This window comes from Aptenodytes patagonicus, chromosome 7 (assembly GCF_965638725.1).
Source record: "Aptenodytes patagonicus chromosome 7, bAptPat1.pri.cur, whole genome shotgun sequence".
Lineage (NCBI taxonomy): Eukaryota > Metazoa > Chordata > Aves > Sphenisciformes > Spheniscidae > Aptenodytes > Aptenodytes patagonicus.
Window position 1 is genome coordinate 56,888,581 of NC_134955.1, and position 19,186 is coordinate 56,907,766.

The 19,186-nt window shown below is 41.1% G+C and overlaps 1 protein-coding gene across 5 annotated transcripts in view; it reads left to right on the plus strand.

The window, feature by feature from the left end:
• TUNAR (transmembrane neural differentiation associated intracellular calcium regulator) overlaps positions 1–19,186 on the plus strand; it is a 177,344-nt gene that overhangs the window by 28,687 nt on the left and 129,471 nt on the right. Inside the window, exon 1 of one of the 5 annotated variants that reach the window (XM_076345385.1) lies at positions 6,236–6,254. The exons of the other annotated variants lie outside the window; for them this stretch is intronic. The gene's annotated coding sequence lies outside the window, so the exon portion shown is untranslated. Of the gene's footprint in view, positions 1–6,235; positions 6,255–19,186 lie in introns of those variants that run through there. 5 annotated transcript variants of the gene reach the window in all.

A 19,186-nucleotide genomic window follows, 5' to 3' on the forward strand; every position in this document is an offset into this window, starting at 1 on the left:
CTTGAGTTGCCTGTTTTTTCAGGAGTACTTTATTAGCGTTAGTCTCCCTCCTAATCAGATTGCACTTCAGTGCTTGGAGAGATGCATCTTTGTGCCAACATTAAATAAGCAAAAACCACTCCCAAACACAGAATTGTATTTTGCTTTCTGGATCCTACTCTAGACGAGGTTCCTAGATATCTGCCTCCTAAGTATGTAATACCAGCATGCTGTATCAGAGGATGAACCTCTCTGACCACAACTAGAACAAAACAGTACTTTGCCCTTGAATAAGAAAATGGCTCTCCTGTGCCAGTAGCTTGTATAAATTATGTTGCTGGGTTCTCTTTTCATGCCATCAGCTATTTCTTCTTCCACTAACAGAATAAAGGTCAGAAAATGCTGATTCTAAATTGCAGTTGTGAATAAAAACACTTCAACTTTTTTTGCAGGACTTCTTCTTTTGCAGAAACCTCTCCTCACAAAGTCAAAATTGAGGCCAAAATCTCTCAGAAAAGAACAACTATCTAAAGTCTTGGCCCATTGTTCAGCACTTTTCCAGGCCAAGCAATTCTTTGCTACTGAATTATTTACTGAGGAGGAGGATCAGCTTTAATCATCAGAGGAGCATTAGAATCTAACAGGACTTTGCATACATATTTAAAACGTTTACTAGTGCACTAGTGTGTGTTAGCTTATTCATTTAAAGCCTTTAGAGACTGAGCTTTTCATTACAGCTTCAAATGAAGTTTACCCTCACTTTTTTAACTTTCCAGACTGTAAGATGCTTTTCTCGTTTTTTTGTTCCACCCTGAGTGTGCGGCCTTTTGTTTTGTGCTCAAGGAATCAGAAGTGAGACGTTTCCCATGGTACAAGGTTCCCTTACATGAACATGGTGTGTGGTATTTTCAGTTCTAATTTACCCATGTTGCAGGGGGGGAGGGAAATCCCACTGAGGCAATGATCTTTCTGCTGAAGGCTACGGTGTGATGGTTCCAGTGTTTTTGGAATATTACCCTATTATGCTTGAGAAGTATTCAATAGCGCTATGCTGGATGTCTTGCTCATTAAACCTCTGTTGTAGCTATTCCACTCCTGATGCAATCAAAGCTAAACTGCACTAATGCTTCCTCATACCAATTAGCATTTCAAAAACTTACACTTTAAACAGTTCCTTTACCTTTCCTCAAGATTTTCAGAGTCTTCTTTTAGATTAATTCTCAGAATGAAAGACAATGAAATATTTATTAAGCTTTCTGGGAAAACTCTGGAGGCAGGATTTATTAATAGTGAAAATTCATTATTGATGCTGCTCTTCTCAACTGATAAGCAGTTTTATGCCTGCTTATGTTTTATTTTTACTTTTTTTCAAGATGGCATAGATTGCAGCTGCTCGCTATCAAAAATCCTTCCCTGGCTCCTGAGCTGGCAGGAGACTGAATCCTTTATGTTCAGGCTTAAAAGCTGAACCTCCTGACCTGTGCCTATAAACTCTGCTTGTATCAACTAAGGCAAAACAGTTTCTTGTTTATGTTGTCTGCTATTCACACATTTCTCCCAAGGCTACTTCAGATTGTCCAAAGCTGACTTATCTTTTGATGGCTAGCATCTTTTTACCAATGCTTCACAAAAGTATTTCCAACCCCTCTGCCCTGACATTGACTTCCTTCCTTCCTTCCCAGTACAGCAATCCACTTCCCTGAGTCCATGAAATGGCTGAGATTGGGGGTATTATCATTATGCTGGGGTAGAAATATATGTGTTTTGTTATTGCTGGGGTGGTGGGCTGAGCTGCACTTACAGGAAAACTTCTAGATCCCTTTCAGAGCTCTTCTGAACTGTCAACCTTAATTTCACATTCTTAGCATGCACCTGAAGAATGTGTGGCTAAAGGGATAGTTTTAGAGATGAAGTGAGGCAAACCCAACCCTTGCTGATGGTTGGAAACTCTAAGTGGCATCTTAAAGACTCTTTCTCTGGACTGTGTGGCTCAGGGCTTACCGTGATGTGGTAGGGATTAAGGCAGTCATGTATAACATCCTTTGTGTTAAAGAATAACTTAGTCCTCAAACATACTGATGTTAAATGCTTTATTTTACCATCAGCTATCCTATGTATATGATAATATTTCAATACAAATTGCTGTGTTGTATTTAAATACAATAAGTAAATCCTATCTAAAACTTAATGTTCTGAATTCAAAGCATTTTAAATCAGTGTTCCTAAAACACCCGACTCCCAGTGCTCCATCAGCGGTGTGATCTGAGCAGACTTCCCCTTCCTATACCCTGTAAAGGGACAAGGGAGTGAGCGCAGACCTGATCCTCCTGAAATCTGTCTGTCTCTTCTGGAAGAGAAGAAAAAGCATGATGTGTACCAGTATTACAGGGGCATAAGCCAAACCCAGGTCTTCCCTTCTGCTTTTTTTTTCCATAAATAACATCAGTTGTCTTATTGTTCCTAAATTACCTAAAAAATACATTTCCCTCTAGCGGGATGCACGGAACTCTTTAGAAAGCATAGACTGCACACTATATCCTGCCTGGTTTTCATTAAAGATATGCTTTGATAACCACCCCACCCCCCTTACACCTAAACTTTTCCATTCTAGATGGGCTGGAAGTATGTACTTGATGACTACAGTCATTAAAACACAACCAACTCTGCAGCAATCGGAATTCTGGTACAAACAATCACCGCACCTCACTATCTAGGTTGTGGTGGGAAATTACTTGTTGAAATGAAACATTCTCTTATGCCTCCAAATGGATAATGGGTTATGGACACAGTTAATTTTTTTGAGAAAGAGCTCATTGGAGTAGCTGAACTTTCAATAAGGAGAGTGATGTGAGTTTTTTCTGTCTGTACGGGGTACTTGTATTCCAGATTCTTGTTCTGTCTTGAAGTTTGCAACCAGGCTAACTTTAAATCTTTTTTTTTTTTTTAAACACATCTGAGAGCCATAGGGTTGATTGGAACCCAGAGCTCTCCATGCACCTCCTCTGCTTCGGCGAGGGGATAAGACATCCCTTAGTAATTACCTCTGAAATTGCAAAAGACCAAAGCCTTTATCTCTTATTAATGTCCAGATCTGTTTTGGCCTCTTTTCTCACTTTATCTATATTTAATTAGAATTTTAGAGAGAATACAGCTTTGCAGCTATAGTAATCATCCTGGAATAATTTCTGAACCTTGCCATGAAATTTTGCTGCTCCTTATTGAGAAACAGTTCTTTCCAAACTGCTGCAGTAAGTCTCCTCTTCCCTGGGCAAATAAATATCTCTCAGAACGTTTCCATGCTGAGTGTGCGCAAAACTACATAGAGTTAAGTTAAATTCATAGCGACAAGAAATTCCCTGCCTTTGTTATGCTCCTCACAGCATTGCTAGGCCTGGCTCATTGGCAAGTCTAATTGGCGCTCTGAGCCCAGCGAGGTCCATCCGCCCACGCTGGGAGGCTTCAGCCAGCCAGGGCGTTCAAGGAGCTGGTGCTGCGTAGCTATCTCTGCTTGTTGAGTTGACATGAGACAAGCTATTACCATATAAATGAGATAAGGTCTTAGATAATTGCAGACTGAAAGTAAAACTTAACTGGACTGCTTGTGGCTGGAAATTTTAAGCATACCTTTCCAGCTTCAATTTTTCTTTTTTAAGGTCTGTATACTTTTTTCCTTCTACCTATTAGCCTACTCTATAAATGATATAAAGAGCCCTTATGTTTTCCATCAGACTACCAGTTGTGAATCAAATTCTTTAGAGCTTGAACTTTCCTGGTGCCTTTTGCTTTTCCTCTGCTGGTTACTATGAAACCTGTATGCAGAGGTAATAAAATTGCTTTGAGGAAAATATGGATGTCAATCACTTTGACCAAAATAATCCAGTGCAGTCACTCTATTCCATTTTCTTAAAAAAAAAAAAGTCAAAAAGCGCATTTTTGGCTGATTCCTTCATTGTCCCTGCATGGTCTGGCCATGCCAGAAGATGGGTGGCTGAATTCAGAAGAAGATACTTTTGCTCTAGGTTGGTATCTTTATTTTCTGTTCCCAGGTATCTGACTGCAGTGTGGAGTGTCAGTAATTGAGGAAAAAGTGATGTTCTACTCCATTAATCTCTGTGTTCATCTTCTCCTTCCCGTGAAGGGCATAAAACCCCAAGGAAAGGGGGAAATATTTTCATGGACCTCACCAAGGCATGGTGGAATCTTAAGGATCACTTTTTTAGTAGCTAAAAATAGTGGGTGTTTGTTTTGTGGTTTTTTTTTTTTTTTTCCCCCAACTGGCAATCATCAAACAGCCTGTTCTTGCAAGGGAGAAACATCTGGCCAAGCAGTGAGTACTGAATCTCTTTTATTTGTTCTAGGGATCAAATTCGCAGGTCAAGGTCAGGTCTTGCACATTAAGCTTGGATGAAATTCAGCCTTTCAGAGAAGACCAGGATGACCACTGACTGTGTGCTTATACCCAGGAAATGATGCCTGCAGCAGCGCATAGGGCTTGTGCTGGATGAATTATGGGAGGCTCAACTTGTGAGCCAAAGGGCACTTGCCAGCAGCACACAGGAGTTAAATCTTGATCTTTGTTAATAGCAGCGTGAAGCCTAAAACTCCCCTAGGCCTACAAAGTGCTTTCTCCAAAGCACAGTTTGGGTTGCTTCTGGTTGGTGGTGTTTTTGTGTGTGTGGTCTAGTTAAAGACTTAAGGAGCAAAAGATGAGTTTCCTGAAAGAATTGCTACGCTGTGGAACATTCTCCTTGAGGAAGGGGACTCCTTAAGTCTGTAATAGGTATGTAGGGTGATAGGTATGTAGTGCATCCAAAGGGACACAGTGTTGCATCTGCTGGCTCTGCTGTACTAAGTACGTTCTTGCTGAAGGTAGGAACAGGGCTACCAGGAGCAGGGGGACTTTTCTGCTCACCAAAGCTGGGCTCTTGCTGCTGGAGGCAACTGCCATTCCTCTTGTAGAAGTGTCTTTGCCTTAAAGTTAGCTACTGAAAATTTTTCTTCCCACTTCCCCAGTTGTGAATTTGTTCCAGAACCTGTCTCCTTGGGTGTTTTGAAGACTTCTTATTTCTAGCCTTATGTTGATGGGCAGTTTACAATCCTCTGACTAAATCAGGTAGATGACACAAAACCATAGTTAGAAAAATGTTTTTATACTACATATGTAACAAAATTCTATGCATTGAGTAATTGCATATCATAAATAACCAAATTAAAGCTCAGTCTGAATGCCGATCCATTCCTGGGATATACTATAAAACTTTTGTAAAAGATTGCCTGAACAGAGACCCTGTTTTAAACAGGGTCTTTAAACAGTATCTTTCTCAATTTCTAAAACCATTGTCCAGTATTACTGCTTATGCTTGCTATCCTATTTCTTAGTGTCCTTCAGTTTGATGCCTTGCCTGCAGCAAGGGAATTGCTGAGGGGCTCATTTACTTTTTTTGTGTGACTTTGCAGAACAACTAGAGGAATACTAAGCCCAAGGAGAAAAGGTAACGCTACAGTCTGATCACCTAAGGTACCTACAGTATTACAAACTTTAATATAAATAGATCTTTAAACCTGAAGAAGAGGTTGGTTTTTTTTTTTTGAAAGACAGGTCAGATGTTTCAAAGAAAACTGGCTCTATGTGAAGAATAAGGAATGTGTTCCTTTAGAGCACAGTGAAGATTAAAGCATGCAGCTGTCCCAACGTCTGAGTCATCCTATGGGTGCGATGATGTCCAGAGGATATTGAAACATAGAGAGAACATCAGATGGCATGAGAAGAAACATCAAACCATAGAAGCAGAGTGAAAGAATAATGAACGCTAAGATTAATATTTCAGCAGTCTATTTAAAACCATGTTATTACAGTGCTTGAGGCATTAAATTTGCTGGGCTGACCAGCGTGGGAAATCAGATTATTTTAAACATTGTGCAGTCTTGGAGAACTTGCAGAAGTTTTCAACCAAGCTAATGCATTATGCATCTGAATTGGACAGGAAAAAGTGTAAATCCTACCTATAATAAAAATTGATGGAGGAATAGAAACACTTGGAGTTTAAAAATAAAATATGAAGAGCATCTAAGGAGATAGAATTATGTAAAGAAAGAACAGTGAAGACAAAGGAAACTTTACAAATAAGAACATCTGGGAATTTCATCACAAGATTACTCAAGGATATTTAGGCACTTTTCCCACTGGTTAAAGTTAATCTGCAAGGTGGAAGGTAAATCATCGACTCGCAGGAAGATGGTAATTCCAGTCCATGTTGTTACTGATAAACAGTGAGGTATGTATCATGGCTCCTGAAGTGGAGCATGAATGCTAATATCCTCTGCACAGGATTGCCTGCTGTGGAAGAGAATGGGCTTCTGGAGGTATGAGCTACAGTCTGCTCCGCATCCCAGCAGAAACAGCTTTCCCATCTACCCTGTTCCCGATGTGAGACCACAGAGGAGAGGCAGCTATTAAAATGCATGCTGACCTGTCTTCTTAAAAAGCTTATTTATACTACAATGAGGGCTGGAGCAGAGATCTGATGTATTCATTAAACATGGGAAACACATGGTGTTAGAAACAACTTCTTGCTGTTGGTACAAACTGGTTCTTAGTGCTGAACAAAAAGGAGTTTCTTTCCATCTTCTTTAAGACTCGGTATCGGGGAACAGTATGATTTCACTTCTCTAGGCTCCTTCAAATGTTGTATGAGTGTGTGTAGTGCTTTATGGTTTATTGTGTGACTCCACAACAGAAAACCTTGGGCTCTAATTTCTTCATTCCTTCCCCTCTTCCCTCCTTCCTCCTCATTTTCCCCCCTGCCAAGAAAAGGAATGAAACAACCTTTTCCAGTTAAACAAAACGTCATCCCCAACAAACAGATAAAACTGAAGTACATGCTATACATAGTGTTTCATAGGTTTTGGAAGAAACTTTTGCCTTGCAAAAGTTTGCTAACTTTAACTTGTTTGCAGTGTTTACAACAGAGGTTTAAGTTTGATTGTTGGGCATCAGAGCTGGAAAGAAATGGAAAAAAAAAAATCCATATTATATAATTGAAGACCATGAACGAGTCTGATGTCAAGGAATCTTTCAGTGTAGCAGAGCATGTGTGCTGTAAAACTTTAGGTAACTATGTTTTAATGCCTTCCCAGTGTAAATAATAGAGTAAATTCTGTATGAGACGTGGCCTTGAGATCACTGAATGTTTTCATTCTAATCTCCTTGTTGGTATCTCTGTAGCATGAAAGGGGATGTGGAGGGGGAAGAAGCAAGAGAATAACAATGTTAGCTATGAACCAAAGCATTGATAGCGCTCTCTAAGCACTGAGTTCAGCTAGGAAGGATTAAACAGCCTCTGCCTATAGAAATGCCTATAGTCCTCCTAGCACCTGTGGCAGATGTTTTCTCCAGCAGTGCCGTGCTGGTGCCTGGAGCCCTGCTTCAGCTCAAATCTGCATGGGGACACCGTGGTGGCAGCATGCAGAGCCCCTTATAGGTCTTCCCCACAAAGACAGCTGCTGCCTTTATTTTGCAAGTTCCCACGCTGCTGAGAGGTGGTGCAGGCAGCTAAAACCTGAGCCTTCTTGGGTCGGCACCGAATCAGAGTAGCTGTTGCCTGGGCTCTGTGTGTACAGGCAGGCTTGCTCAAGGAGAGCTGGAAACAAAGTCATAGTCTCAGTTGTGATGTGCTATAATGAGGTGTCTTCTGGTTTTCCAATTGCCATGTCTGTTCCTCTGCTGGCCAGATGGCTCATTTGAAACCACCTTATCTGAGTTATACCTCCTTACTGTCAGCACTTGCTTTCTGTCCAAAGTTCTTAAATAGTAAGAGTAATTTTCATAAAAAAGCCCTGGAATCATATCCAACCTCTAATTTCTGAACACAGCATAGTTATTTACCTTGCAGTTAATTCTCTGATGCAGGATTTTTTCAGGGTGTGAATCTTTTTTGAGTCTTTCTTATGGAATTCTTCAAAGCTTTTTTCTAATCTCTTTTTCTTTCTTTATCAGGGAACTTTGTTTCACAAATTTGTTAAGATCTGATCGTGGAACAAAACATTAGCAGTCATAACCACTGTGCTACTGAAGTCTTTGTAGCCTAACTAAAAGCAAGCTCTAACTGGAGCCTGTTTGGGTTGAACACCCCTGTGTAATCTCACAGCAAAACAACTGCTTCATTAATGAGTGACTGGAGTGTCACTCTGAACAGGACTTGTTTCAGTGCCACAGTGGATCAGGTTGCCCTGTGTTTGATCAACCCACATAAAGACAACATGGGGTTTGCAGTCGTGATGGGTTGGTATGTGGGTGGGACTGCTCTCCTCCCTGAGCCCCAGGGCCAGGCTGGACCACGAGGGAGCTCCTTCCATCCCCATGTACCTGAGTCTCCTCTCAGAAGGAACTGCAGTGATCGCAAAAAGAGTTGATTGCACCATCTCTTCTCCTGACTTATGGGTAGGACATGGCAAAGGCATGCATCTGGAGACTAAGCCAGTAGGATAAACCCGTCTCACACTGAAGCTATGGCTTAAGTCCAATCATCTGTTTTCTGTTTACGTAATGTCTTTTGTTAGAATAGAGTTGAAGATGCATTAGTTTTTGGATTGCACCAGTGCCTAATTCTGGAAGTTACGTACTTCAAAGGTATTTAAGAGAGCTGCAATATTAATAAATCTCCCTTTCTTGCTTTTAGCCATCATTTTGCTTAACTTGTGCTCTCTGGTGCAATGATCCAAAGACTTGGGACAATGTGTATATCTAGAACAGAGCAGCATGTGGCTTTTGGCTGTTCCTCTGATGTATTGTCACTTGCAGAAACTGCAGCCTGCATTATGACAACAGGGAAACTGCAGAGTGTGACGGGTCAGGTGTAATCTTGGCATTTGCAAAGAAATCTACGTTGCAGTTTAAATTGAGCCAGGAATCCCCTTTTGCTGGCCCTTATGCAATCTCTGTTCCCACCTGAAGAGCTCCGGGTCTAAAAATAGCAGAGAAGAGACTGTCAGTGTGGGGTTACATAGTGACTTTAATAATGAAAATATACCCAGGGTGGCTGTGAGTATTTCTGAAAATGCCTGACATGTACTGTGTTAAATGCCTGTTTACCCCTTGTGCAAGTTGGGATTTCTCCTATGGTAGATCATTGGGCTGAATATCCAAGGGCCTGGGTTAAAACTTGAAGGGGAAAGAGGTGGAACAGTGAAAATGTCCAAGTAGGTTTGCTGGGTGGAAAGTTGTTACCCATACATATATGGGTTGTATGGTTTTACATAGCCAGTAATAGATGGTCCATCTCAAATTGCTTATCAGTATGTCCCTTCTGTCCATGTACATAAGTGCCCATGGTTTTAGTATGTGAGACCTGGGTTCCTGACCCTACCCTGTGTGGTTTATTGTGCAACATAGATAGCGCAGAAAGCATTCTATGTTCAGTTTCATGTTTCAGGGCAGGAAATAATCCAGGATATTTTTTTCCCTTGTCTCAAACCTCTTTGTCTCAAAGTGCTGATAATTTATCACAAGTTCCACACAAACCTCCTTTTTTAGAGTGGCAAATGTTTTGTCAGAGGTTGCAGGGCTAGACTGTTCTAAGTCCTAAACATAATCTATAGCAGGGGACAAACACATACCACTTATGCTTACAGTAGGATTAAATCTAAAACAAATGCACTGAAATTAAATAACGTAAAAGTAATGAAATGATCTTTGTTCCCAAAATTATCCAAATATATCTGATGTTTATATTGTGATGCTGTATTTTGACAAATAAGAAAAAGCTTATGGAGTATTTGGATCATGAAAGACTACTTAAAAAGTACTAGGCAACTATAACTTTATGTATCAATAAATACTTGGGCTTTTAAGAGACCTTGAGAGCTATTGTTGGCTATGAAAATATCAGTTGCTGTCCAGATGAACAATATTGGAAACACTGATTCAGTAAAATGTGCAACTTAAACCCCTCAGAATAATAAACAATGTAATAAAAACTGTCGGTGTCGTAATCGCTTAACAGGTGCCCTCAAACTTGAAGCTGAGACCACGTAGTTAGAATAATGACTGGAGATGTGAGAAATTTATGCTGGGTTCTCTGCTTGCCTGTGGATTTTCTACGTGATCTGTCTCTGTGTAGCTCGGCTCCCTGACCGCTGGCTTCGATGTCCAGCTGAATTGCTGCCTCCTGAGATTACCAACTGCCAACCAAGTGTGTGCATGCTTTTTACTTCACACTTGCAAGAGGTTAAAAGTATCAGCTTCAATTAAAAAGATTAGGCTTTATGTATTTTTTTATTTTGCACATGCGACAGGTGAAGACAGTGCATGCAGCTTCATTGGCAAATGGGACCTTGTCAAGTAACGGTAGCTCAACTGGGTCCCAAAACAGGGACAATATTCCTTTCCCACTTTGTACTGCAGAGCTCTTGTGTTCTGCGATGGGAGCCATATTATACCAGAGACAAATGTTTTTGGGTGGTTCTGGATCAAGGTTTATTTTCCTATTGAAGTAGTACTTAGTCATGCAAAATATCTTCTAGCTTGAGTTCAGCTTGCTATTAGTCACTGCTCCACGCAGTTCACTGGCTTTATGCCTGTGGCCACATCTCCCTGACCGGAGGCAAAACACGCTGCTGTGGCAGCTGGGGAAGCTCTTCATCAGCTTGTGTCTTTGCAGGGGTGGTGTTCCCACTGAACGTCCAGTGCTTGCTCTCTGCTGGTTGTCCCAAACGTGAGATGAAGCCACAGTTGTCAGGAGGTTATTGAAGAGGAACTGCCTTGAAAGGGAGGCTTGGGATTAAATTATGTGGGTAGGTGCAGGAGCTGCTGGGAAAAAAATTTACCTCTGACAGAGATGTAACTGGGTTTGATCGGAGGAAAGACCTTCCAACAACTCAAATAACCTCTTCTCTTAGCTTGTCATGGCTTATTCACTGACTGGCAAAGATGTATTAAACTGTTTAGTGTATTATTTCTCCAGCCATGGATGGTAGCTAGAAAAATTTAAAACACTATTTGCCTCAATGTTTTCCCCAAACAGTTATTGTCCTTAAAATTTCCATGGCAATTGTAATAACTAAAAATACTATAAGAGTTCACTTATATATTTTATAATTTAATTTGTGGTCAATGACAAGCAGCTAAGCAGATTCTGTTATGCCAGAACAATGTGGACAAAAGCAAGTTTTTAATCTCTGTTTTAGGACCCTGTGGATGTAGGTTAAGGCTGTGTTGATCCTTTTACTTTTTTTGTGTATTCCCAACTCGTTGTCACTTAAAGCTGTCTGATAGAAATGCAAATCTTGGCCCCTGTTAAATATAAGCAGTAGTAAACTGGACTTCCATCAAAATAAATAATAATTTAATGATTTCTGCTGACAACCTCTGCCGAGACAGACATGGCAACGGTAAGGCGGCTTCCACCAGTCGTTCAAGCATCCTGTGAACTTTTGTTCCCCCTCAGGTTGGCAAACTCTAATATTCTCCCTTTCCCTTGGAGACAGAGCTCAGGCAAAAGTGCTGACCTCAGCAATGAGAGTTTTCTTAGTCTCTTGTCATATCTGGACATGAGAGTGAATTAGAAAGTTGCTCTAGGTTTGACTAGTAGGAGGATGCTTTTCAAGAGCCCTTACACGAGGCACCTTTCAGCTCCTTACTCTGTGTGAATTGTGCCAGTGAGCCTCACTGCAAAGGCTGGGTTTTTTACTTTTCTCCATTGGGAAAGACACACTGTATGTTGTCTTACTTTGTGGTCTGTGTATGTGGAGGAAGCGTATGAAAGCAACCAGTACAAGGCCTCAGAGCCATGTTCAAACCTGATAATTCAGGCTAAAAGCAAATGCAAAATTCCCATTGCCAGGTCCCCCCAGGGGAGGGGAGCCTGTTTGGGAGGGGGCCCAAGGGATGTGGTGGAGAAGGGGGCAAGGCAAGAGATGGGGAGGGGCTGGCAGGCTGGAAACATGTATCTTACGTATGTTTTATGGTGTTTGAGAAACAATTCTGCCTAGCTAAAAGGAGTGAGCTATAGAGTGAGGAGTTGTGAATATGTGAAATCTAGACTAGCTGAGCTTACGTGTGTGCGACATAAGTTGTCGTTTTAACATACAGCAGTAGTGGCCAGTATTGCTATGAAAAAGTTACAGCCTAAAAGAAAATGGAGATAGGACGCTTTCTGCAGAAATCTTGTGTTGTGGAGGCCCTTCGGGGAATTTTCTCCGTGCAGGAGGGCTGTGCTGCTCGTGGTGCTGCTGGCCTCTCGCTGCGAGCCAGAGCAGAGGCTGCTCACGAACCAGGAGTGGCCTGTGGGGCCAAAGAGGCTCCTGTCACCAGGCTAGTGGCAATTTGCATTGGGCATCACCACCCTGCAAGACTTGGCAACCCGAAACTGTGGGTTCAGTGTTACTGTAAGAGGGGTAAAATGAAACTGGTGGACCTAGTAAAATTAACTATCTAGATGAAAGGATTGTGAAATTAATATTATCGTTTGCGGAGCAAGTATTGTGTGTTATTCTGTTTATCTACACTGTTGGTGGTACTTTTTCTCCTTTTTTTTCTCTTTTATTTTTTTTCTTTAAATACTGGTTGGCAAGCTAAATTACTTGTCTTTGAAAGTGGAGTTTCTAGATAGGGGCTTCAGCCAGTGTTTTAGAAGCAACCCAACTTCTGATTCACCCCCAGACAAGTCCCAGTGGAAGGATTAGATGTGGCTGAATAAGAGGGATGTAAACAGAGAAACACGTATGAATTTGTAGGGCATCCTGCTGCAAGTAAGTTTTTGTAGGTGGTGAAGAGATTAAAGAGAAACAATCCTATTTAGCTTTTTTTTTTTTAAATGAAGAAAATGTGTAGCCAGTAGAGAACTGTGGTGTGTTCTGCTGGACACTTCCCTTTTCCTTGAACACTGAAACCAAGGAAGGTCCCAACCACTTACAGGTGAACTGTGCGTTTCGCTGTCCTCTAGAAAACCTAGCTTTGTGGGCCAAGAAGTAGCTCTCCTGTTGCTAGCAGTTGCATTAGCTGGTTACAAATTTCATCAGTGAGTTAATGTGACAGTGGGTCAGTCTGTAGGAAGCAGGTCGGGGATGCTCAGTGCTCTGCCTGTGGGACCCTGTTTCAGAAAGAAGTGCATGGAGAGCTAGAGGGATAAGAAGTCTGGCTGGGAACGGCTCTTTCACTGGTCCGTGCTCTCCATCTGGTCTGGTGGTGTGAAGTGTGTGCTTTGGGTGAAATTGGTGTTGGGAGAGGGAGGAGGAGGTCATGCGTTGTTCTACTCATCTGCGTTCATCCGCCTGTTAGTGAAATAAGACAGAGTGCAGATCTGAAAATGCAGCAGGCATCTAGGCAATCTCCTTCATGTCTGTTTGGAGATTATAGATTTACTTTTTTGAAAGGGTTTTTGTCAGGTTCAAGCACTGATGTGGATGCAAACACAGACAGTAGTTTGGAGTCCTGAACATCATCTTTAAATGGCACCAACTTGCTGCAGCATTTGCTGGATAAACAATAGGGTACATATAGCATTAGGTTCAAATATCAGCTTTTTAGTCCAGAGCACGCTTGCATCGTCTCTTGTCTTCTTCCAAAATATTCATAAGGTATAGAGAGCAGGAGAAAGAGAAAGCATCAGTCCTGACTTGATACCTTCTTCTGAATTTCCACTATTGTCTAATGCTTCACCCAGCAATGGATCATCGCTTCCTTGGGGCTCTTCCACTCCAATGAACTCGTAGTATGAGGCCTGATGCAATGGAAAGTTCCAGCCAATTGGCACTGAGCCAGGGCATTTCCTTACAAAAGCTGTCGTGATCCTGTCTGTTGTCATGGAGACATCACTTCTTGTTTGATACATTTTTGCGCAACATGCGGTGTAACCAGGTATAACTTTAGATGGTTTAAATTTAAAACAAACTGATTACAAAGCTACTTTTACTTGCTTTGCTTGGGAGCCTAAGGCATTATTTTTCCAAAATACAGGCTTTGGGCAAGAACTATCTATGATTGTGACTCAAAATCTGGAGACTAAACAATTACTTCAGTAAAGATGTCAATGTGGCATTTGACACACCGCAAATTGTCCAGCACATATAATCCTATTAACTGAAGTGGAGAGATGAGATCCTTTTATGCTTAGAATCAACAAATGCTGCAGACTAAACCGTGCTTATTTTGGACAGCTAACTAAATAGGCACTGAGAACTGAGTCTGATGGTTAGCTACTTGACTCACCAAAGTAAATACAGATAATACCACGTGTTCTGAAAATGCCAGAGTGAAATCCCGCTGCTGCTTTTTCCAGAGTATCTCTAAAATCTGTTCATTTGTTTGTTTTAACTTGCATAACTCTGGGCTTACTTCCTTTTTCTCTCTTCTCATTAAAATTTTCTTCATGTCATAGTATTAGCAACCTCATCCCATTTGCTAAATTCATGCAAAGCCTTCTACTTCTTCCATGTTTTCCACCCCTTACGTGAAATGGAGACCCTGCTCCAGGACGAGCTCTGACATGCTACAGAAAATAATATTCCTTTCAAAAATACTGTACTAAACAAATACCAACAAAGTTACAATGTTAAGCATACAGAATTTAGGGAATAACAAATGAGTGTCCCATGCAACCTTTCTTCAGTGCTGCTGCACACGTTTGCTGCGATGCAGTCTTCAATTGTGTGCTCGCATAGTACTTTTTTTGAAAACTTGGTAATACGCATTTAACAAGGATTTTCATGCATAATCTCCTAAGGATTTCAAAATGATTTTTTTTTTTTAACTATATGACCATCTTCCATTTTGGCTAAGGACATAACTGATACCAATGCAAAATTGTCTGTATGTGGACAAGCCCTAGAAGGAGATGGCACCTCTCTCTCTGCTTGGATACAGCAGGGGACCACTGAGATACTGAAATCTTGGGTTCCTCTGATGAAACAGTCATGGGTGCTAATGTTTTCACCCTACTTCCATGGGTGAAGTCTCCAGCCATATCCTTGTCTCCTTGGCCTGTGCTTTTCATCCTCTTTCATGATTTTCTCTTTCCTTCCTTCCATTTTTGATCCTAGTCTTATCTCGCTTCTATACAAATTGAGAGTTCCTAAAGCTTCTTTTGGGATGCATTTTTTTGCAACTGTTCCCCTGCCTCCATATAATTCCTGGTCTTGTTTTACAATTGATGTTTGCGAGTTTCAGAAGTTAAAACGAGCCCTTGGACTCATTCTCATTTTTAGCAATGTCATCTTCCTGCGAAGAGTAAACACTTCTAGAAGTCAACCTTAACTAGTGTTGCCTATTCTACTTTAGGAGAACTCCAACCCCAACAAATCAAAGTAAAGCAAATACTATAAATGATTTGGGTGATACACTTCATTGTTATATTAGTGGTTTTAGCAGGCAAATGGTACCCACATCATTAGGGAATATATTGAGAATCATAGAATCATAATTCAGGTTGGAAGGGACCTCCAGAGGTCACCCACTCCAACCTTCTCCTCAAAACAGGTCTAACCAGATCAGGCTGCCCAAGGCTATGTCAGGTCACCATCCTGAGTGCAGTGAAGCCTGTGGATTGCTCCAGAACATCCGGGACACCCCAGGCCTGCCAGAGAGTTACCTGTGACTGTTTGCTTTAATGGCATGATACAGGATGCCTGAATGAGCTCCTGGGTAGATAGAGGGATAAAACACAGTTAAATATAGGAAAGACTATACTGAAGTTTGTTCTTGGAGGAAAAGACAAGAATAAACCCTGAACAAATGAAAAAAGCGGGGATGGAAAACGGGATTTTCAAGTGCTGAGCTGGCAGAATGTGAAAGTGAACTCTGTAGGTTACAAATCTTTGCCAAGGAATTTCATATCCTTCCCAGAAAACTTACCTCTAAGCCACCACTGCGAGCTGTGGACATTTATTCTGGAGAGAACCTACAGTTTCTCTAATGTGTTTTGTTGCATGTGCTGTGCATCTCCCATGGTGTGATGTAATGTAACATGGCATGTGGCGTTATAAATAGAACGATGAGATCTTGCAAAAACCTGCCTGGCAGGCAAACTCACTGTCTCTCCTTTTGAAAGGCTTCCTGAGCGCTCCACTACACTCTCTTCTTTTGCCAAAAGGTACCTTCCACGCTGGCACTCTCCTGCTCAGGTTCCCAGGGAGTGGTTGGGATAGAATGGTTTTTTCTCCCAAATTCCTTTTGCTTGTCAGCCACGCAGCAAAGACTTCATGGGGGCATTGTTTTGCTGCTCTCAGTTCCTGTCTCTCCTTTTATCTGTGTCTATGCATTTCTAACTTGCTCGGTGCTATGGGCGAGATGCTAATTTTAACAACCTTGTGTAATTACTCTGAAGTCGCTGGGGTTAATGCACGTGTACAGTATAGCTCCAATCAGAATCTGGCCTTATGTTGTCTTAATATTTTTGGCTTTTTTTTCTTCCCCCCCTCCCCCACCCCCCGTAAATTCAATCTCCATGGCCTTAACGGCAACGCTACTTTAGAATAATATTCAGGCAATGTTTTAAAATAAGCTATGGAGTCAGAGTTACCAATATGACAACATGGGAGCAATTCCCTGGACTTTCTGGCAGTGATGCTGGACTGCAGTTTTATGGTCCCCAGCTTGCTCTGTGCTCTCTGGAAGAGTGCTGGGTTACTATATTTGTACATTTGTTAAGAATGCTGCTTTACCAGCACTTATTTCTAGAACAGTTTGGATTTCCAGGCAGGCTTCTCCTCTGAGTGCCTAACCAAGAACAGTTTCTTTTGGCTGTATCTTGTATAAGAGTTGAAGGTCATATCAATTGCCTGCTAATAGTCATTAATCTAAAGCATCAGCTGTAAAACTGGACTTACCAGGACTCCCTCTTACATGTTTCATGTTCTAGTGTGTGACAAAATATCTAGAAAGGGGCTTAAATTTGTTTTTCACTAGCAATTTTTAGTTTTGTCTTCACTTTTCTTACAGACTAAAATGATATATTTCTGAAACTGTGTTGAAAGAAGCATTAATGAACAACAGTGTGATTTACCTGTGTTGGCTCAAATACTTTGATGGATCTGTGAAGATACTGTACCATATATGCCTGAAACTTTGACATGGTGTGATTTCCTGTTGCAAAGCTTGTTACTTCTGCTGAATAAAAAACAAATGTATCGTGATACTTCTTCCTGAAGTCTTAAATGGTTTTGAGAAAACAATTGGCAAGTCCATACAAGAAGACAGCGGTTTGGTGGCATTCACTGTCCTTTGGTTGAGCCACACAGGAGAAGTGTGCGTGCAGAAGCGACTGAGATACTTTACAGGGGAGAGGTTGCATCAGGCTTCATGTAGTTCCTGAAGGTTGAGGAGGAACAGTCAAATGTAGCTGACAAATAATTGGTTTGTTTAATCACTTCCCACTGATAGTGAGTCCATACCAGGGAAAATGTTAACATATGAACGCTGCATTGAGTTGAAACTCCACATACTGTGTTTGGCTCAGTAATTTAGGCAAAACCAAACCAGATTCAGCCTAAAGCGACACAGCTTTTGTTAAATTTCACAACTCATGAAACATCTGAAATGCTATAGTATTACAAATTAAAAGCACGTTTATATGCCCGATTGGATGCATATCAGGGCATAGTTTTTAGTGGTCTGTCTTTTTTCCTTACTCTTAATCTTTCCAGCTACGCTGAAACATGATCCTTTATTGAACTTTATCTTGTGTCACTCTGCCTCTAGTTTTGCAGAGATTGGATCTGCCTCCATTTGGATCTGCTGCACGGAGTGTTATTTTCTTTCTGGTTACTTTAAGGGCTGTTCTTTGCATCTGAAATTCTTCTCCTCTCTTAATTTATTCTCCTCCAGCTGCAAGGATTTATTTCTATCTGCAGTACAGAAAAGCAGTCAGACTAAGTAATGAAAGCAAGTGTTGCTCTGCCTTCCATCACAGAATGTTTTTCTTCTAGATCTAAACATGTGCTCTCATCAGAAACAAATGGATCTAGTATGGGCTGCAATCCAAAGCATGTACAACAAATTCTGGACTTCTCCAATTATTTAGCTGATAGCCAGGACTTTAAGATAGCTACAGGGCCTTCCGATACTGCTTGAGGAGCAGAACTAAATGCTACAATATAGGATAATGGACTTGGAACACTTTTGGTCTCAAATTTCCCTCATTTGAAGTGAAAATACATGATAAACAATAGACGTACTGGAAGAAACTGCAGTTGCTTATAAAACCTTCAAAACCTCTTTTAGTCACTGTAGTATTTTGTCTCTCATTGCTGACGGATAAGCGTGAAGGGGGAGCTAAATGAGCTAAGTGGATGCTGTGGGATTTTGGAATCCTTAATGTTTATGTAAATTGCATTTTAAATGTGTAACCACATGGAAGCCTGGATTCAGCAATGCGATGGAATCTGAAATTCAGCATGGCTTTGATAACCTCCTGGTGTTAAGGAATACTTCCTAGAGTAATTTGAATAAGTTTTTGTAAAATTATCCAAGGCTTATTTTTGTTAATAAGCCTTGTAATGGGACGTACAGAGCAATGGAAACACTTAATAGAAAGGTGAGGAGCAACTACTTCCCCCTGAACTCCTCCTCTCACCTTTGACTGAATCCACTGGCGGGAGGTGTCTGAAGTATCTTTAAGGTGTCTCCAAGTTCTCATATGTTTTTTTTTAACTCCACCACCACTTGCCTTAATCATGCAAGAAGTCGGTACTGGAAAGAAAAGAAGATGCATCTGCAGCTGGTGCAATGTTTTTGCATCAGTCAACTAATAAAATATTGTTTAAAACAAATCCTAATGAAATAGCTTTTGCATCGAAAAAAAAATCCCAAACAAAACCAAGTAACACAAAACCCACACATAAACTTTCTGGTGCGTTCATAGATTTGTTCATTCATGACAGTCATGAGGGATTCCCTTTTACCGAAAACCTAAGATTAGGAGCTTCGCAGTACAAGGGTTTTTGTGGCAAAGAGCAAGCTGTTCCTTATGCTACATTTGCCCATGTCCAACATTGTCCGGCTGCAGCATGAGCTGTCCTTTCCTGAAGTGAAGTGGCTCAATAACCTCTTTGTGAATGCTGAAGAACTGTGGATGAATATAGGGAAGGAATTAACTTAAAATCAAATGGTGTGTCTACAACATCAGAGGTTCTTCAATGCATAGAGAGTTTCCTATGGGAAAAAGAGCTACGTAGTCAGGAAAAGTAAACAAAGGAACTCGAGGATGCTGGTATG